Below are 18,743 nucleotides of genomic sequence, written 5' to 3'. Positions count from 1 at the left end.
TGTAGTCTATTTCAGTGTGTTTTGTGAGTGATAGACATCTCAATCCTTAAATTTCAGTGTATGTGTTGACAAATTGAACCCAATTTTGGGCGAAATTGATGTATAAATAGAGAGGGGATTGTAGAGAGAAAGACAAGACCGGAGTAGCCGGTACACCAAGTTGTGGTAGTAATTTAGGTTTTTATTTTCAGTTTCTCCTTGTTTTAGTTTCTCACTATGGTTGAGATGAAACCCCTAAATAAATAGAATTGTTTGATTGGGTTTACTTTTTCTCCATGAATTTATATTGAAAAGCATGATTTAATCTCTGAATTCATAACAATTTACTTTCACCTTGTATGTCATGCATCCTTGGTAGTGTGATCAGTTTTTTGTTATGTATTCAAGCTTTGTAAACTGATTTAGTTCAATTTGTGATTACCTATTCCTTAAACAGATAGGTATGCTAGGAATTGACACTTATAGTTCAGTCTTCGATTGGTTGTGCCGTAACAAGACAACCAATGCTTGGGTTTGACATATTTTTGGCTTGAGGTTAAATCATCAATTTGTGCAAGTGATCTATCACATCTTCAAGGTGGTTTGAGGATAGAACCTCTATAACTCCTTGATTAAAAGAGAACTAGTATATCAAATTAGAGAGTTCTAAGCATTTAGGTGGCGGATTCAAAACCGTAGTTATCTTTATCTTTGCTTTTGTCTTGTTTATTTAGTGTAATAAATCATTTTCCAGTCGTATCGACACCCATCTGTTTCTAAATTAGTAAGAGTAGAAATTAGAAGTCTAGTTTCACATCATAACAACTCACTGTGGGATCGACCTGTATTTGCCCTGTTACAATAAACGTTGTGCACTTGCAGTTTAATATCGTAGGCATCTTTTAGTCCTACCAAGTTTTTGGCGCCGCTGCCGAGGAGTTGGCAAACGTTGTAGTTCGATTCTTAGTTTCTGTTTTATTAATTTGTAGTTAGGACCTGTAAATAGCGCATATCTTTCTTGAATTTGCTTATTTGTTTTTTTTTTCTTTTTCAGTTCCATTCATTTGTATCTGTAGGTTTTAAATCTTTTTTTTTTCTTTTATGTCTTGAATGTACATAGCACATTAGATTCTGAATTAGTTTTAGTTGTTTACATCTTGTAGCATTTTTGCATTTTAGTTCAGTCTTTGTTCTGTAACTTTTCGATCGGTATTTAGTTTAAAATTTGTTCATAAATTTTAGTCATTGCATTATATAGTTAGACATTCTTATTTTGTTCATTTTTCACTTAAAGCATCATCTGTAGTTGCATATATAATAGCATCAGTTAGTAGTTGTTTCTCTAACCTTTTAGGTCCTGTATCTTTTTCATCTTTGTATTATAGCATAAAAAACTGTTTATGTTGTTACTGCATGTTTCATACTATTTGTCTAGATTTTTGTTTAGTACTGTTGAAATATTATTCTCATGGTCAGGTTACTTATCTTAGTGCAGTGTAGTGCATAGGCTCAAGAGTTGTGCATAGGTATAAATACATTTAGGTATACAGGGTAGGAATAGTGTACAGTGTTTCATGAATAATGTTGAGATATTTTCACCGTTTAAGGGTATAGTTGTAACTGTTCAAAATCTATATAAAAGTAAGGTCTTGCCTCTGAGTGGAAAACACTCTTCCATTCACTCTCTCTTGATTTCTACATGGTATCAGAGCAGGCTATTTGTGTCGAGTCGTTTGACTGTACCTTTACTCCTCGTCACCTGATTTATTTTCCACGTGTTAGACCCAACGAGGTTACACGTGAGGGGCGTGTTGAGATTATTAGTCCCACATTGTTGGGTTATCTAAGATCCTGCGGTTGATAATCTCTTAGGGCCTCTCCACTCATTGCCAATTGGTCTTGAGTTGGATGCCCGTATTCTGACATGGTATCAGAGCTCAAGAGAGAAAGAAGAGAAAATCCATCTTAGTTCCTTATTTAGATTGATCCACTATTGCTTCAATCTATGATTAAAGATATTGAAGTTAGATCCTGAAGCTATTTCAAAAAAGCTGAAAATTACTTGATCTACTGTTGCTTTGATCTATGATTAAAGGTCTTGAAGTTAGATCCTGAAGTTGTTTCAAAAAAGGCTGTGAACTGCCGTTCTTGAAGAACCTTGGCTGTTTGTAAGTTGTTTTCCCTGAAATTTGTCTTTGTTTGTTGAGTTGAAAGTAGATCCATGGATAGTACTTCTAGAATAGTAGTTTGTCTCATTCTAGGAGTTTATCTCATCTAGACTTTTATCATAGAAATAGTATGAGTGTCAAAGCAGTATCAGAACTACTTCTGAAAATCGTAGATCTGATATCTCCGATACCTCAAGAACGTTCTGTTTTGAACAGTGTTACTTCATCTGTTTGTGATTGTTGTAACAACAATGGTAATAGAAGAGAGGGTAATCTTTTTGGAGGAAGAAGAGGTCATAGTGGTGGTTCAAGATCATACCACACAACTGATGGAGAAGAGTTTCAGCCTTCATCATCATCACAACCTAGTGTTTCCCCTCACCCATCTCAAGTTCAGATGGAAAAGTTGATAAAGGACTATGCTAGAATGCAGTCATCCAAGGAAAATTGTGGTGGATCTACTTCAGTGACTCAATCAGGTAATATTGGTAGTGCATTAAACTCCAGGCGCGATAAATCTAAGGATTCTTGGGTTGTTGACAGTGGAGAAATTGATCACATGTCTACCGAGTCCAACCTCTTCTCCACCTATAACCCTAATCCTAGTAAACCATGTATTCTTACGGCTGATCGGTCTCCAATTATGGTCTCTGGTGAAGGACGTATTCCGATAGCTAGTTCCATGTCTCTTTCTACAGTGTTACATGTTCCGAATCTTTCTTGCAACCTTCTTCCAATCAGTCAGATAACCAAAGCTTTGAAGTGCAAGGTTACCTTTTATGAGACACATTTTGTTTTCCAAGACCTTCTCACTGGAGCAACACTTGGCTTAGGCAAAGAGAGAGGGGGTCTATATTACTTAGAATTGCAGGAAGCGAAGGAAAATGATAGTTTAAGGGCCTACAAATCAACAAGTATGTCTAGTTCTGAAGAACAAATTTGGTTGTGGCATAAACGATTAGGGCATCCTTCCTTCGGGTATTTACAAAAGTTGTTCCCTAAGATGTTTTCAGAAGTTGATATATCTAAATTTCATTGTGAAGCTTGTGAACTAGCTAAGCATCATCGTGTTCCTTATCCGTTAAGCATGAATAGAAGTATATCCCCTTTTTCTATTGTACATAGTGATGTTTGGGGTCCTTCATATATAGCTACTAGTGGTGGCTTTCGTTGGTTTGTTACCTTTATTGATGATTATTCTCGGGTTTCTTGGGTTCACTTATTGAAAGATAAGAGCGATGTTCATGTTGTCTTTAAAAACTTTCACAAGTTTGTTCTTACCCAGTTTGACAGAAAAATTTAGGTGATAAGATCTGATAGAGGTGGTGAACATCTAAATCAAGGTCTCTCCTCTTACTTCTTGGAACATGGAATTGTCCACCAAACTTCTTGTACTAACACCCCACAACAAAATTGAGTTGCTTAGCGGAAAAATTGTCACCTGCTTGTTGTTCCAAATGAATGTGCCGAAAAGATTTTGGGGTGACGCTGTCATTAACGCAACACGACTGATAAACCGAATGCTTTCTCGGGTTCTGAATTTTCAAACACCATGTGATGTTCTTTCGTCAAGCACTTCACGACAACCACATAATTCTGCTCCTATAAAGGTTTTTGGGTGCGTTTGCTATGTGCATGTCCATAAACAAGATAGGAGTAAATTGGATCCAAGAGCTCTCAAGTGTGTGTTGTTGGGTTATTCAACTACACAAAAAGGTTACAAGTGTTGTCACCCTCCCACGGGAAAGATCTATCTATCCATGGATGTAACCTTTTGTGAAGGTCAAGCCTACTTCTCAGAGTATTCAACGGCTTCTCTTCAGAGCATAGAACATTTTGTGAAGTTCAGCCTTGGTTTGATCTTCCTGGTTCAGTACCTAAGGAAAGTGCTATTCCTCGACCTCCTCAACCCCAGGTTGTTACCCCGCCAATTAAGGTTTAAAGACGAAGAGACAAGGCTCCTCAGGTAGAAGAATAAGAACCTCCTAAAGCTCCTGCTGAGACAACTCCTCATGTAGCAGAATCAGAACCTCCTAAAGTTCCTACTGAGACAACCTATAGAGTTAATGAAGATGATATCTTAGTTGATGAGTCAACAAATGTCAGAGATGCTGACGTAGCGGATGAGTCCACTAATATTGAGGAAGATAGATACCCTAGTCGTATACGTAAACCTCCAAATCGATATGGGTATCCTACATAACATCCAATTACTAACTTTGTGTCTGCTCATCGTCTGTCGCCCTCTTATACTGTGTTTGCAAATAATTTATCTTCTGTTACAATTCCTACAAGTATTGAAGACGCTCTTGCTGATCCTAAGTGGAAGCGAGCTCTGGTAGAAGAAAAGAAAGCTCTAAAAGAGAACTTCACATGGGTTGAGGTTGAACTACCAAGAGGAAATAAGCAAGTCGGCTGCAAGTGGGTATTCACTGTAAAGTATAAGTCTGATGGAACCATTGAAAGATACAAAGCAAGATTAGTAGCCAAGGGCTATACTCAGACTTATGGAATTGACTATCAAGAAACCTTCGCTCCCGTTTCTAAGATGAACACTACTCGTGTCTTATTATCTTTGGAAGCAAACAAGGATTGGCCACTTCAGCAATTCGATGTGAAAAATGCTTTTCTTAATGGCGATTTGGAAGAGGAAGTATACATGGACATTCCTCCTGGATTTCAAACTGTCGATAATAAAGGAAAAGTATGCAAGTTGAAGAAATCCTTATATGGCTTGAAGTAGTCTCCAAGGGCATGGTTTGGAAGGTTTACCCAAAGTATGCGGAGATACGGATTTCGGCAAAGTCAGGCAAATCATACCTTGTTCCTCAAACGCTCAAAAAATGTAAAACTCACCATGGTTATTATGTATGTGGATGACATCATAATGATAAGTGATGATGTGGAAGAAATGGGGAAAGTAAAATCTTATTTAGCCAAAGAATTTGAGATAAAGAACCTAGGAGAGTTGTGCTACTTCCTAGGAATTGAAGTGGCAAGATCAAAAAAAGGTATCTACATTTCTCAAAGAAAATATGTCCTAGACCTTCTAGCCGAAACATGAATGTTGGGATGCAGGCCTATTGACACACCAATTGAACCAAATCAAAAGCTGAGAGAAGACACTAACGGAGTTCCGGTGAACAAAGAAAGATATCAAAGGTTAGTGGGAAGAATGATTTACCTTTCTCACACCCGTCCTGAAATTGCATACTCTGTGAGTGTTATCATCCAGTTTATGCATGCTCCACGAGAGACACATATGGACGCAGTATATCGAATACTTCGCTACCTAAAGTATGCACCAGCAAAAGGGTTGCTATTTTCTCAGAATAACCACACATAGGTTGAAGCATACACAAATGCAGATTGGGCAGGCTCAGTGATTGATCGTAGGTCTACCTCCGGATATTGTTCATTTGTGGGGGGAAACCTAGTAACTTGGCGCAACAAGAAACAATCAGTCGTAGCCAGATCTAGTGCAGAAGCAGAGTTTAGGTCTATGGCTCATGGGATATGTGAGTTATTATGGTTAAGAATACTATTGGCAGAAATTGGTTTCAAACCTAAAGGTCCAATGAAGTTGCACTGCGACAACAAAGCTGCCATCAGCATTGCTCACAATCCAGTCCAACATGATAGAACCAAGCATGTAGAAGTGGACAGACATTTCATCAAAGAGAAATTGGATGAAGGAGTCATCAGCACTCCTTTTGTAAGAACTGAAAATCAGATTGCAGACATCTTGACAAAAGGAGTTCCAAGTCGACCATTCAACTATTTCATTGACAAGCTTGGTATGCTAGATATCTACGCACCCGCTTGAGGGGGGGGAGGGAGGGTGTTGAAATATTAGTCTCATGGTCAGGTTACTTATCTTAATGCAGTGTAGTGCATAGGCTCAAAAGTTGTGCATAGGTATAAATACATTTAGGTATGCAGGGTAGGAATAGTGTACAGTGTTTCATGAATAGTGTTGAGATATTTTCACCCTTTAAGGATATAGTTGTAACTGTTCAAAATCTATATAAAATAAGGTCTTGTCTCTGAGTGTAAAACACTCTTTCATTCACTCTCTCTTGATTTCTACGAGTATTACCTTCCTCTTACCATTTCTTTGTTGAATTATCTATTCATTTTTTTGTTTGTATTTTAGTTGTAGTGCTGACTGCATAGTAGCTTAGTTAGTTGTAAATCATAATTTATGTGAATAATATCTTAGCTGTTCTCATTTTTGTTATTTACTTTCACAGCCTTTAGCTTAACTTTATATTAGTCCAATACACTCTATAGCCTAGTCATCTCATTTTTCTGTACATATAATGTAATTAGTCTTCTGTCCCACTGATAACTGTAGCTTAATACTAGCATTAGCCGGTGGTAGTTCATTATAATATGCATCTTGAGAATTAAATGTTTAGATTCACTTTTAGACCCTAAGTCATCCATACTTTGTAGTATATGTTCCATATTTAGCTAGTACTGAGTTGTCTTCCACTTTTGTTTTTGTCAGTAGTATTAGGTTCTGAACCTTGGTTCCTTTATTGTTGGTGTTCCCATAAATTTTGTCATCAGCTCTTAGCTTCCCATAATTTTTAGTACCATTTGAATTTTCTTAGGTGCATCATAGAATTTTGCATTTTCGTTAGTTTTTTTTTTTTGTATTTAATGTTCATCTTAGTCGCATTCTTGTGTGTAGGTGGTAGTTTTCCTTTCTAGTTCAAATGCATTTTTCATAGACTTCTTTTCATAGCCTTGTAGTACAGTAGATTTTATCAATTTCATTTTTTGTAGATGTAAATAAGTTTAACTCATTTTTTTTCCTTGCTTTATATATACACATTTGGGTACTGAAGTTTTCTGTTGAGCATTATCAGGTGCTCAGAAAGTTGCGGCAAAGAGGAGAAGTGAACTGTTGTTGTGCCTGCTACGGTATTATACCGTGGAAACAAAGAAACTACTGCTAGCAGCTACAAGTAAAATAGCAATATTCAGTTTGGTGTAGCTTTTTTCCGGATGCGCACCGGAGGTAAGTTTCTTAAACACTACAACAACATGGCGTCTAGGAATGATTTGTAATTGCTTAGCCTGAATGATCGGATATTGGGTTCAACAAATGTGCTATATGTCTTGTTAACAAATACGAGTTGGCCTCTCGTTAGTTGACCATATTTTTATTGTCGTACTCCAATAGAAACTCAGTTCAGATAGATAGGCGTCACGGCCCTCCGCCATTGCCACAGCAACATCATTTTTAGGTAGACTCATTTCATTGGGGAAAAAAAAGTCTGTATTTTGTTCAGCTGTTAGGGATGAGAAATCTTCCCGCAAATCACTTAGGAACATGCTTCACATTATGAGTCTCCCATAGACCATGGTTTTAATAATTTTAGGGAAAATTATGCACCTTTTCAAGGTCCTGAGACACAACATATAGACCCTAATTGTTATCCATACATGTGCCACTCACCACCATGGGATATTGACCAATTTTGTACTCCCACAAGCCCTTGTATGCAATCTGTGATGAAAATCTCAAATTCATTGAACAAAATAATGCTAGATTTGAATTGCAAGCATTGCATGATCATCCATGTAGAAAAACATCTGAATTTCAGTTCGGTAGTGGACCTCATGTACAATCATATACTGAATATCCATATGAAACAAGGATACCCACTATTGAAGACTCTCATTCCATAGAACAACTTAATATGATTCTGAAAATGAACTTGATTCATTTACAAAATTAAGAAAAGAAGGAACTTCATAATGCGATGTTTTACAGTAATGAACTCCATTTTTAAAATAATGTGTTTAGTCCTACTCGTGCAACTAATATTGAATATGAACCTAATCTAGAGGTAATTGAGTCGACTAGAGACACTATGATTTTGAATAAGGCATTGCATCCTTGTTACGATGATGATGATAATGATTTAATGCTAGAAGAGCATGTTTACTCTGAAAATGTTGCTATGGAATCTTCTGTTACTGAAACCTTAGACTCCAATGCTGTGACTTTGACAAATGATGTTTCTTCTGATCTTCTTATTCGTAACTCTGAAATTTTGGATGATGTTGATACTGAATTAGGGCTTGAACAATACTGTGAAGATGAGCATGATCCACAACTCGTGCATGACTTAGGGAAGGATACTTGTGTATCGACACTAATGATCTTATGCATGAAAATAATTTTGATGTGTCTAAATCCCTTCCAAGGTCAAAATGTGTTGCGTCTTCTGATTTTCTTATGCATGAGATGGAGACTTTGGATAATCAGGATTCTGAATTGGGTTTTTTTGAATTATTCAATGAATGTAAGCATGCTACTGCACTTGTAGATGACTTAGGAGATGTTAATGTGACTAATAATAATGGTACTCTTGATCTCATACATATGAGCGACATAGATGTGCCTACTTTCCTGCCTAAGTCACCGTTTGAGACTCTTCCACCCAACCTAGATTCAGCATATAAAGATATTGTAAAACCAACTTTTCTAAGGGTACGTAATTTAGGATTGGAACTGTGTGCCTGATTAATGATTTTTGATGGGTTGTAGTAAATAGGATTCGTTTCAGACTTGTGAAGTAAATGGAATTTTTAGATTTAAAAAATAAATTATATATACAAAAATATTAACAATGGGTGCGAGAGGTAACCAAGACACTAGATTCCACTATTATGCAAAATTGAATGATAAATATTTCAAAACTCTATTCAATTCTTAAGTCCTCTTTTGTCTTTAATTCACTATCAATCATACAGATTCTCAAAACATTATTTGTAAACCTTAAGCATAGATTATCAAGAGATTGAACCAAGCATAACCTATCAAACTGAATAACAAATAATTAAGACAATCATTCAAATAATTTAAAACTCTGCAAAAGCAGCGATTAGGTGAATTATATAATTAAATGAAATAGTTACCCATTTATGTTGCGTGAATAACTTCCTCCATTGCCTTGGTTACGAGGGAATTAGCCGCTCATCATGTTGGAAAACCTCTCAAAATATTTCATTGATGCTCAAAAATGGTTTACAAATGATGAGAATATGAGAAATACAATAAAACCGGGTTTGTAACAATTATATTTGTTACAAACCAGAGAACTACGACCCTCAGTGACAAAATAAGACTGCTGAAGCTGTGTCGCAAACTCTGTAGAAAATAAGTCTGCCTGATGTACGACTCACAGCTGTGAGTCGTTATTACTGTAGAAAAACGACTACTGGTGCGGGTTTGTTCTTCGTGTACTTCATGTTCATCATCAGCAGCAGCAGCAGAAACCAAGTTTGGGAAAAACTCGAATTTCTTCTTCTCTAGCTCTCCTCAACCCCCCCAGACTCTCGACACCCCTCTATGCTAACCCAAGAGTTATATTTATACACCTTTGGACCAAGAATAACTTCTCATTAATCCAAAAATCTTCCCATTACGCGGCAGTGCATGAAAATATTCCCGATATTTTTTCTTTAATTCTATGATTTGTTACGCATTGTTCCCTGTTTTATCTCTTCTCACGCGTCATCCCTGAGCTGTAGGGATTGTTTCCATCCAATAGAATCAACCCATGCACGTCTCTTCCATCCAAGAATTCCAAGAATAGAATATTTTCCTATTTTAGAATATTTTTATTGATTTGATTCCCACCGGTTATCTAACCAATTTTGACCGAATCCAACACCCATACCATCTCTATCTAGGCCCTAGGAACAAACCCATTTAATTTGGGCCATTGAATCTCACTGGAACACCTTCAAATCCTCAACCCTAGTCACGGCAGTTCAAGAACAATTTTTCCCGCCAAAATTTGAAATTCAAAAAGGTTGAAAATGATATGCCACCTATCCTGAACTGGGGTGCGAATAGCAGATGCCTTGGGGGTGACCTGGGGCTGCCCCTTAGTAATTAGGTTACCCCTTATCCAAAAGTGAGAGTCCGAATAACACTTGTCCTCCGGATGTCAAAATCAACTTTTCGAGCCGAATTTTCCAAAAATGTTTATTTCCTAAAAATACATAAAAACACAATATTAGTACAAAAATAGAGTTCCAACAATACAAACATTGAGGACAAAGTAGACACAAAAATGTGTCTATCAAATACCCCCAAACTTATTATTTGCTAGTCCTCGAGCAAAACTAATAAAAAATAAATAAAACCGAGTTAATCTCGGGAGGGTTTACCAGAGGTGTTCCCACAAAACCATTACTCCATACCCTAGCTTATCTATACAGAACCTTGGAAGGCACTAAAGAATCTCCTTGGTTGGTATACTTATTGACTATAGGAGGAAGTACCCTGATGCAAAATTCCAATTGTTGTACACGAGTTTGCACTCAAGCATACTAAAATTCATATAAAGTGACAGAGCTCTACTCAGATAGTTGCACTATGGACATCATATTCGGAGTCAAACTAATCATATGGATAGAAAAAGGAGATGGAAATAGAAAAATGTAGATGGTTTTGATGTTAACCAAATGATCGATGTTTCACATATCTGTCTGAAGGCCACTGCCAGAATGAACCTATCCTAATGGACTGAGATACCGGTCTGACTAATATCAACACAACTGGCATATACAAGGGAACCAGTGGTCAATAACTTGAATCTAGATCAACAAACTGGTAAAAACTAGGGAATCGACAGTTGACTACACAGAACAAAAAGCATTTTTTTTTACTTAACGACATGAATAGATCTTTTTGATCCAAGCGCATGCTTCTTGTCAGCAGATTACACGATAGTTCCCACGGGTCCTGCATTCCACGCTTGCTTAGGCGACGGAAACAGGGAAAACACACGCATATTGCTATCCAAGTGTTAATACTTATTCCGATTGGTCTAACTGGTCCGGGTTTTTTTTTTTTTTTAGTAACTCAGTCACTCTAATTCACCCTAGCAGTGGTAACAACTTGAATCGTGTGCCCCACCTAATCACTTAGAGAAACATAGTTTAAAATGAAAAAAAAATAAAAAATGAAAAGGACTCAACGAGATATGGTGCAACTATCATGTTATTTCTAACACCTGAGCTCTGTGCTTTTATGAATAGACTCTATAGATGTTTCCATCTAATCAGATTGGTTCCTCAACTCCTATAACCAAGATGTTCCCATCCACTTAGATTGGTTAGTGCAAACCTTAATAAGCATAAATCTCTAGGCTCTGGAGTTTAATAATTGCAACTAAAAAGTTTCTCCCATACCCCCAAACTTAAATCTAACATTGTCCTAAATGTTCTAAAGATGAAACTAAAAGCATGAACAAGGATAAACGGTTACCATTTGAAGCGAAAGAGTTAAGGAAAGATATTACCGTGTTGCATGAGCATGGGATACCTCCCAAGAAGTGCTAAGTTTAAAGTCTTCATCCAGACTTAGGAAAGGATTAGTCAACTCGAACCATAAAGTAACAATCGAAATAACTGTGGGTCTTCAAAACCAAATAGAGCTGACCATAGGAAACTGCAGTGAGCCAAGAAAATGGACAAGAATAGCATGCCCTTACCTATTTTCCTGAAAACTATCGCTAATTGCGGTTCAGGTTCAGGTTCTATGAAAGGGTCTAAATAGAATATTTTCATTGGCTGCATTTCTTTATAGATGGGATCCGAATCACTAGGTCTTAGAGTCTGTAAAAACTCAAATACGAACTTAGAATCACGAAGTAATAACCTAAATAATTTCGGATCCTCTAAGTCAATCAGATATGACTTACATAGTTGACCACAGTGAGAGTAGTGGTCATTCTTAAGCAAATGTGTCGATTCTAATTTCCTAAAGCATTTAGGTTTAGTCTCACAACTTAATATTCGACACATTTGGAATATAAACGTTCCCACAGTTGGAAGAAAACTATTTGGTGGGAAAACAAAGTCAATCTGGGGATCATAGCCTGGGCAAACCACATCAACCAGAGGATGGGTTTCTAACGACTGAACTTCTTCCTGGACATCATTAGGTTCGGGAAAACATGTATGAAGATAATCTTGTAATATGGTTGAGGCACAGATATCAAGTCCTAAGTGTGGGGACTTTCTGAGAGTTAAAGGTATGGCACTAGGGAAGTGATAATCACCCCCAAACTTAGAGTTTTCAGTGTCTCTAGATAGACTCTAAATTTCTTAATTTCTATCATCATTCCTAAAATTCAAGATTCTTCTAAGTAGGTTCATCTACTCATCTCTACGAGTTCATCTTCTTCCTAAGACTATTGTTTCTAATCGCTAGACTCTAAAACATTATTCTCAAATAAACTCGTTCCTCTAAATCATTATCGGCTTGTAAAAGGAAATACTACATCGTCTAAAACGGGGTATCTAGTCAAATCCTCGTCCTTTTGAATAGGTGAATAATTATTAAAATTATTTGGATTTGAACTAGAAATAATATTATCATTGTAAAGCTCAATTGGAGTAACCATTTCCTGATCACTATTCCTACATAAGTATGATTCTCCATCAACACTATCCTCATCATAATAACATGAAAAAGATCGAACCTCATCAAAACAAGTAGTGCTACCAATTCTAACCTTGTCATCTTGATTATGAAAATAACTATCCTCATTTTTAAGGGTATTATTGGAAACACTATATTGGAAAGTAAGATTATTTCGAGCAAGTCTTTCGTTCGTCTCAGCCATCAGCTTGAGGGATTCCTCTATAGAAAGTTCACTCATTATTGTAGTTCTTTCGTCTAGAATTACACTATTCATCTCAGCTAACTTACGCGTCGACTCAGCTAACTCCCTGAGGGACTCTTCTAAAGGAGGAATAGGAACAGAGGGATCATAAAAAGGACTACTTTTCAATAGTTTGATTGTATCCTCTAGAGACGAAGAACTAGTACTATAATCTTCTTGCTCGTAAGACTGATGCATGTGTGGATAGTAATTGGGCTCACCAGGGTATGACCCATATCCTTCCAAATGATGGCGTTCCCAACCACTATTCCCAACATGGTCATAGAAAGGATGATGTCCATATTCAAATTCAGGTCGATAATCATTGTATTGGCTTCTATCATACCAGTTCGACATTCTTAATTGCAAGGGAATTCTACACAATCACAAACAAGGCTGACTCGACCAAATCAAACCTATAAAATCTAGCAAACAAAAGCATGATGGCTCCACTTAGATTGTTTCTAGACCAGCTTCTAATCCTTCGAAAGGGAATTCGTTACAATTTGAGCAACCCCTCTGGAATCAATCCGAGCTAAGTAAGTTGAATGACGAGGGAAGCTCAGTGGAGCTTTGATACCCAAGGCCTCACCGCTATCACAAGGCGGCGCAGTCACGCATTCACTTACAGAAACCATCAGAACTTGAAGTATGCTAAAAGAGTAACCAATATTTTTCGAACGACTTTCCTACTAAGCTCGTTACCCTATAGGTCTCGTTCTAGTCAAAATTTTAAGCTTAGGTTCGCGTTGGTTTCGTTTTCCTAAAGCGGGCAAGAAGGGAGCGGTGATGAAATCCGAACCCTTATCTTGTATTGGCCAGGCCTTGCCCTTTACTAGGAATTTAAAAACAGTCCAAATTCGTCCTCAATCAATGAATCACCTTAAGGAATACAGTAACTCGCTTACAGGAGATTCGCGAGTGTTTCGATGGACTTACCTCCCGTACCAGACGGGGGATGAACCGTTGAAGTCGACTCGGGCCACGACTCCTATGTCATGTACGAACCCGAGGGGCCGAGACGATATAGTAATGTCGTCCTTCCCTGCAAACAGTTTATATAATTTATTTTATTTTTTTTATATAACCCTTCCGTAGGGTTTAAAATCAAAATAAATTGTCCAAAGTCCAGTCCAATGAAAAGAAATACAAAAAATAATAATAATAATTACAAAAAAAAATGGAAAGTCTCTTAAAAAAAATAAAAAATAATTCTCTCTTTTTTTTTCTCTCTTTTCTTTTTTTTTTTGTTTTGTCTTTTTTCCTTCTCTTTTAGCTTTAATCTTTGATTCCAAGGTCTTTAGTATCCAACTTCAAACCTGTAATACAAAGACACAACCAAAGAGACGTAAAAAGAATAAATGGAATAATAAAAAATAATAAAAACCTAAAAAATCTACCTAAGCACAAATCCGCGTTGGCGGAGCCAAAATGATTAATGATTTTTGATGGGTTGTAGTAAATAGGATTCGTTTCAGACTTGTGAAGGAAATGGAATTTTTAGATTTAAAAAATAAATTATATATACAAAAATATTAACAATGGGTGCGAGAGGTAACCAAGACACTAGATTCCACTATTATGCAAAATTGAATGATAAATATTTCAAAACTCTATTCAATTCTTAAGTCCTCTTTTATCTTTAATTCACTATCAATCATACAAATTCTCAAAACATTAATTGTAAACCTTAAGCATAGATTATCAAGAGATTAAACCAAGCATAACCTATCAAACTGAATAACAAATAATTAAGACAATCATTCAAATAATTTAAAACTCTGTAAAAGCAGCGATTATATGAATTATATAATTAAATGAAATAGTTACCCATTTATGTTGCGTGAATAGCTTCCTCCATTGCCTTGGTTACGAGGGAATTAGCCGCTCATCATGTTGGAAAACCTCTCAAAATATTTCATTGATGCTCAAAAATGGTTTACAAATGATGAGAATATGAGAAATACAATAAAACCGGGTTTGTAACAATTATATTTGTTACAAACCAGAGAACTACGACCCTCAGTGACAAAATAAGACTGCTGAAGCTGTGTCGCAAACTCTGTAGAAAATAAGTCTGCCTGATGTACGACCCACAGCTGTGAGTCGTTATTATTGTAGAAAAACGACTGCTGGTGCGGGTCCGTTCTTCGTGTTCTTCATGTTCATCAGCAGCAGCAGCAGCAGAAACCGAGTTTGGGAAAAACTCGAATTTCTTCTTCTCTGGATCTCCTAAACCCCCCATACTCTCGACACCCCTCTATGCTAACCCAAGAGTTATATTTATACACCTTTGGACCAAGAATAACTTCTCATTAATCCAAAAAATCTTCCCATTACTCGGCAGTGCATGAAAATATTCTCGATATTTTTTCTTTAATTCTCTGATTTGTTACGCATTGTTCCATGTTTTATCTCTTCTCACGCGTCATCCCTGAGCTGTAGGGATTGTTTCCAGCCAATAGAATCAATCCATGCACGTCTCTTCCATCCAAGAATTCCAAGAATAGAATATTTTTCCTATTTTAGAATATTTTCCTTGATTTGATTCCCACCGGTTATCTAACCAATTTTGACCGAATCCAACACCCATACCAGCTCTATCTAGGCCCTAGGAACAAACCCATTTAATTTGGGCCATTGAATCTTACTGGAACACCTTCAAATCCTCAACCCTAGTCACGGCAGTTCAAGAACAATTTTTCCCGCCAAAATTTGAAATTCAAAAAGGTTGAAGATGATATGCCCCCTATCCAGAACTGGGGTGCGAATAACAGATGCCTTGGGGTGACCTGGGGCTGCCCCTTAGTAATTAGGTTACCCCTTATCCAAAAGTGAGAGTCTGAATAACACTTGTCCTCCGGGTGCCAAAATCAACTTTTCGAGCCGAATTTTCCAAAAATGTTTATTTCCTAAAAATACACAAAAACACAATATTAGTACAAAAATAGAGTTCCAACAATACAGACATTGAGGACAAAGTAGACACAAAAATGTGTCTATCAGTGCCTCCCAAGTCCTCTTGGACTATTTTGCGGCTAAGTATAATATCTTTAAGGAGCCACAGTTGGAATGTGTGTCACTTCCCATCCCTGAACAAGTCCACTTTGAATTAGACCTTGTGCATGATGCACCCCCTAACATTGCTAGACTTTGTGCTCAAAAGTGTATCTGTTGAAAAATCTAAGTTTGGTAGCTCATCTTGTCTGGAAGCCTCACTTAAACTTCTGTCCTGTTATAAATGTGTGAGGCTACTAAGATCTCTACATACTGTCTTTTGGGATGATACTCAGCTCTCTAGGTTGTATATTTATGGAAAATCATCAATCTATATTCCAGTAGGTAATTATATTTTCTAGCTTTTCCTGTATATATGTGCTAATCCAATGTGACATCATCTAGGTTCCTGCTGGATTCTAGCCGTGAATAATAGGGTTCAGTTCTTACTTTCGTCGACATCTGGTAATCTCTTTCCTTTGTCTACTCAACATGGTCTTTATGGTATGTTGTTGTTATAATTCTGATTATCTTTAGAAACATCGAGGACAATGTTTAGTTTAGTTTTGGGGGTGAAAAGTAGATACCATAAGATTGTCATTGTGTTATAATTGAATCTGAACTCTGCTATATACTAAAAAAATTGAATAAATAGTTGAGCTCATCTATATCGATCTAGATGACGAGGTACACGTTTGATATCTTTCTGATTCTAGCAGTATAACTTGTGAGTTCGATTTACATTTTTTTTGAAACTTTTTGAACATGTGATATGAAACTTGCACTTGCACGCGCTATCAAGCATGTATAGCGTCTGATTTGCGTAATCCAGTAGACTGCCAATAATCTAGAATACCGATGCTTCCTCTTGTAATAATGTTGATGTAATGTATCCTTTCGATTTATGAAAAGTCGTTGTAAAGTCTGTGGTATTATCTTGTGTTCGTAACTCTTGCATCTAAAGAAGATAAAAAAAAAAAGAATGAAAAGAAAAGAAAAAGAAATAAATGATAAGACAGCTTGTTATCTTTTGTTCCATAAAGTCAAGTATTTCTTGTTTCAAAGTTGTCAAAGTAACTAGTCAGTCAATGAGTATGTTGTAATTAATCTTTGTGTCTGTATTGTAAATAGTCTTGTATGAGCAAATGAGGGTGTAACTAGCTTTCCTTTGAATCGGTTCAATTATCTCTTAGTATTGGTAGTCATGACTTCGGTTGATAAATCAGTTTCTATGCATGTTCACGATAGAATTACACATTACACTCTTATCACATGTTAACTATTCGAACTCTTGGATTTCAAAATATTTTTTGTGTTGGAATTAGTGTGTGTCGCTTGTACCTTTGAAAGCTAGATTGACATATCCATTTTGTTGTGAACTAATCTCAGAATTGCAAGTGACACATTTCATACAAGGTGAGCTCTCTTTTGACCTAGAACTTTATGGGTATGTTCTAAGCAAGCCCTCACGAGACTTAAACTCGTCCACTAGGGACACTTAGTGGTTTAAAAGGATTATTTCATTCACTAAATGTAATCGAGAAACCAACGACAGTGGTGTAGATAGGATTTTCTTAGTATTTGTTTACTCGAGGTCGAGCAAAATTCAGGTCTGGGGGTGTGATCGGTGCCTAATAATGCATATTTCTATATCTTTTTGTTGTCTTTTATCACATCTTTAATGCCTTCATGTTCTATTTTGCGACAAATCTTGTATCATGAGCATATCTCCTTCAATGGGTAATTTTGTCGAAATAATCTCTTTTTGTGTTGTGTTTTAGGTGGTTGAGTAAATGGTGAATAAGAGGTGAGAGAGATTGTAAAGGGAGCGTAAGATAAAGTGGGAATGTCGCACCGTGACCCAAGGGAGTTGTTAATTGAGTGTGTGCAGAACTGAACTTACCAAGTTAATGGAACAAATAGTTGTGGTCAAGGAGTGCAAAAATTATTTCAAGTGTGGTCAATGGTCTAAAGTGCTCAAGTCATGTTTGAAGTCAAAGAGGTCAACAAATATCACCCTTGAACATCTAAACAAGCTACACATGCTTAACACCCGGTGAACTCCTCTTTACACTTTCCCTTCTCAATTCCAAAAATCAGAAAAACTTATCTTCTCAATCCATCGACACCACCGCCCATACCCTCTCTGGTGCACATTTTCTACTCTATGTTTCAACTGTGCATCCATGAATACCTCATCACTCTCAAATTACCTACTCCCTTTATAGTAAAATCACTCGGTTCACCTCTCCATGTACCTCTCTATCCATACACTCAATTCACAGTACCATTTATTGAGTTACAAGGAAAACAAGAAATCTGTAATTGTCCAACTAAAGTGAAGATTGTCATATGAAATCAGTTTGAAGACTCTCTCAATTGCATCATGACGTCAATGGAGTGGTTGAAGGCAATGGAGTGTATTTCAGTGTGTTTGGTGAGTGATAGACATCTCAATCCCTAAATTTTAGTATATATGTTGACAAATTGAACCCAATTTTGGGCGAAATTGATGTATAAATAGAGAGGGGATTGTAGAGAGAAAGACAAGCCCGGAGTAGCCGGTGCACAAAATTGTATTACTAATTTAGGTTTTCTATTTTCAGTTTCTCCATGTTTTAGTTTCTCATTGTGGTTGATATGAAACCCCTAAATAACTAGAATTGCTTGATTGGGAATTTATATTGAAAAGCATGATTTAATCTCTGAATTCATAACAATTTACTTTCACCTAGTATGTCATGCATCCTTGGTAGTTTGATCAATTCTTTGTTATGTATTCAAGCTTTGTAAACTGATTTATTTCAATTTGTGATTACCTATTCCTTAAACAGATAGGTAATGCTAGGAATTGACACTTATAGTTCAGTCTTTGATTGGTTGTGCCGTAACAAGA

The sequence above is a fragment of the Papaver somniferum genome, chromosome 6, assembly GCF_003573695.1.
Source record: "Papaver somniferum cultivar HN1 chromosome 6, ASM357369v1, whole genome shotgun sequence".
Classification (NCBI taxonomy): domain Eukaryota; kingdom Viridiplantae; phylum Streptophyta; class Magnoliopsida; order Ranunculales; family Papaveraceae; genus Papaver; species Papaver somniferum.
The sequence above is the reverse complement of the archived record's forward strand: the minus strand, read 5'-3'. Positions refer to the sequence as shown.